The sequence below is a fragment of the Buceros rhinoceros genome, unplaced genomic scaffold, assembly GCF_000710305.1.
Source record: "Buceros rhinoceros silvestris isolate BGI_N320 unplaced genomic scaffold, ASM71030v1 scaffold1669, whole genome shotgun sequence".
NCBI classification, from domain to species: domain Eukaryota; kingdom Metazoa; phylum Chordata; class Aves; order Bucerotiformes; family Bucerotidae; genus Buceros; species Buceros rhinoceros.
The window spans coordinates 177327-180919 of NW_010433103.1; positions in this window are offsets into that span (position 1 = coordinate 177327).

Below are 3593 nucleotides of genomic sequence, written 5' to 3' on the forward strand. Positions count from 1 at the left end.
AAAAAGCATCTGGAAGCTTCTTTTTTTTTTTTTTTTTTTTTTTTGAGCTTGCTGTTGCATTTCACTTCTGTTAATTGAGATGTTTCAGCATCTCGTGCTTTATGTTTGGGGCAATCTGCTGTGCTCACAGTTCCTTTTACGTGGTCCCTTTGTTTAACCGTATCTGTTGCTATCAGATCTGCACTCTTGAGCTGCGTGAGGCCGAAGATGCAAGAGGCAGGCTGGCCCATTGTTCCAGCTCTGCAGCTCAGGGGACGTTTCAACTTACAAAGTCTTGACCTGCTGTGTGGTTGGGGTTATTTTTGGTTTATTTTTTCTGTATGGAAGTGAATATTCAATATAAACCCAAATACTTTGGTGAATTTGGAGAATTTTGTTGTAAGATTTTTGAGAGTTGGGAGTATTTTTTGCCTTTTAAATAACCTTAATTAGGTAAAGCTGAACTCAAAAGGCTTCATTTACAACTGTTCAAACTAACTTTTTTCTGGTGAAATAATAGAGGCGTGTGATTAAAACTACAATTTTATGCTTTTTTGTAAGTGAATTAATCATCCACGTGTTCATTTACTTCAGGTTAAATTACCAGAGAGGGACTAGGAAAGGGCTAATAAGGAACCCAGCCGGTGCTCCCAGCCTCCAAAGGCAGCCCTAGTTCCGATGGGCAATTTGTTATATTAATAGATTGACATTTAAATATTTGGTGTGGCAGATTAAAAAGAACACTTCACTGGTTGCAGCAGAAACCAGTTTTTGAGTCATTCATAATCTTTATGTGGAAGTCAATTAAAGATCTTACTGGAAAGCAGAGGTCCCTGATTTGTCCGTTGTAGGAAGACTGTTTCCCATCAAAGTCAGCACACAGTAATATTCCACAGAGCTTTTTGCTGTGGTAACAATTATTTTAATTACTCTAGGGACAGATGAATTCTTTTCTAATTTTCAGAACATACTATGTTACTATACAGTAACTATTTGGTTTTTAGAGCCTTGCGAGCTGTATTGTGGCTCACTTTGCCACTAAACCTTCCCGCAGGCTGCCTCCCGTCCGTACTGAACGTGCACCCCCGTTCCTAAGCCAGACCTACAGATGCCCCATGGGACAAGAGGAAAGAAACAATCATATTTGGAGCATATACCCTTCTCCCCAGCCGTACCTATCACCGCGGGGAACACACCAACCAGCCCCCAGATAAACACAGCCCCGATCTGAGGCTGTCATTGCTGAGCACAAGGCTGAGTGCCAGCGCAGCCAGGGAGGTGGCACGTCCCCAGGGATGAACCTGGTGTCTTACACATTTTGCTTGGGCTCCCGGGCCCTCCCGAGCCGGTGCAGCTGCAGCTGCTGTTTTCATCCTCACCAAGCTGTGATCGTGTTGATTTGTGCCCCGAGCATCCTTCATCCATGTGTTCCAGGCCACTGCCGCAGCAAACAGTTGTTCCCGCAGCCCCCCGCAGCCCTGCAACGTGCTGCCCTCCTGAGAGATTAGTCTGCTGAGGCAGAGAGAGGAAACCAGGTTTTATTTTTTTCTGGGTTGGGCTTGAGAGACGGGTGGTGAGTACAGGCAGGAACCCACGGGCTGGGCCAGCCCAGGGCAGTGTTGGGGGCACAGCCAAACCCTGTCCCAGGGCAAGGCCCTCTGCTGAGGGTGGGCAGGTTATGGGTGGGGAAGGGCACCCATGAAGCTGCGGCAATAGCTTCTCCTGCTGATTATTCTCTTAAGTACAAATGCCTGTTTCGGTTGCAAGGCCGCTTGCTTTGGGGAATGTTCCCTTTCTGTTATTACAGCAAAGTGCAACACTTTCAACTGGTCTTGTGCCCAGCAAACACCATTTGATGGTCTTTATTTTTTTTACTTACTTCCAAGACAGCAGCTGATTTAGTCGTTTTGTACCTCTGAGGCCATTATCTATCATTGCTCTATCTCTGCGACGACGTCCGTAATCAAAATTAGCTTTTATTACCGTGTCCTTTGGTAAGTTTGGTGTTGGTGGGTTGGCATCAGGTGGTGTCTAGCAAAGAGTTCAGGTTGTTGAACAGACGTGAAAGGCCTCTGGCAACTCCCCTGCGTGCTGCCTCTGCTGCAGATCCATCTTCCAAAGGCGCAGAGCAGGGCTGAGGGTGTCCATCACGGACAGACAGGTTTTCTGGTCTTAAAACCCGTCAGGGAACTAATTCCCCTCTTGGTTTTGGAGCTGCAACATTCAGGTTAGCAGCCACGCACCGATGAACTGGAGAGAGAACCTGGTCCCGTGCAGCTGCCTGGCAGGTGGAGCTCACGAACACACGTGAGGTTACGAGCTGGCCAACAGCCCCGTCTCTAGTGCTGGAGCTGGGGCAGCAGAGGCAGGGTGGGTGTCCGCTCCTCGGCGCTGCATAGCCAAAGCCAGCGTCCTCAACAGCCCAGTCTACTCTGCCTGGCTGTGCTGAATTGCCTCTAGCAGGTACTGGGCAGCAACGACAACAAAAAATAAAAAACCCAAAAAAGAGAAGTGAAACATTTTCAGAAGTGTAGGACTTTATCTTTCTCTTCGCTCCAGCCACTGCAGCCGAATCACGCTGGCTCTGGAACTGTAGAGGATTCGGAGAGGGGAATGATTAAAAGATTGGAAAACGTCTCAGAGAGGGAGTCAAAGAGCACAATCCATGCCGCGTATCAAAGCGAGCTTATGTGGCGCTTTGATCACAACACTTAAGTACTTACGTGGGAACAAGAATTTGAACAGACTCTTTAATCCATAGGCAAAGTCTGGGCCATCAGGGTATGCAGCTGGAGCTGTACAAATGCAGAACCAGAAAGAAGTTTCTTACAGCAAGGGAACAAGTCACCAAGGGCTGCAATAAGTTTATTGCTTTTGTTTTCAGATGTTTTCTGGAAGTACCGTTCTGGTTCAGGTGCTGCCAGTGGGCTGGTGGCGGGCAGTCAGAAGATCTCTGCTCTGTGTTTGTTTGAATTACACGACCATGGTGCTTTCTTCTGGTCTCAAAAAAATATCCTGGCAGTCTCTGGGTAAGGCTTTCTGGGGGTGGGGCAGGAAAAAGGCAAAGAATAATGTTCTCAGCCCTTACTCAGCTCTAATTCCTTTGAACAGGAGCTGTGTCCCACTAAGGCACGCTCAGGACTGATTTTAATCTGATGCAAGTGCAGGGACTGCAGTCACGTTATTTGTCATTTTGCTGGGGTTAACTGAGAATGTGTTTCAAACTGTATATTGCCCATGGAAAGGCTTGACGCAGAGATCACTGCAGGATGATTCCCACAGACCTCAGTGAGTGCTGAAATTCTACTTTTAGCTGCACCGGAGCACATCATAATGATGCTGCCTGCGGCCTTCGCTTTGGTTCTCGGCATCACCGTGTTTGGGCAGCTCAGACTGGCCGGTCACGCTTGCCTCGAGTATTGCCATGAAACAGGGGCAGCATCTCCTGTGTGAGCTGGGCCACGCCAGGCAGCCCATGCTGCAGCTGAGAACGGAACATGCATCTCACAAACACGAGTCCCGAGTCATAAATGTGGGCTCATCCCACAGTCTGGAGTGGGGAAAAAAAAAAAAAAAAAATTTTTTTTGGACAAAACAACTGACGCCTGGATGGG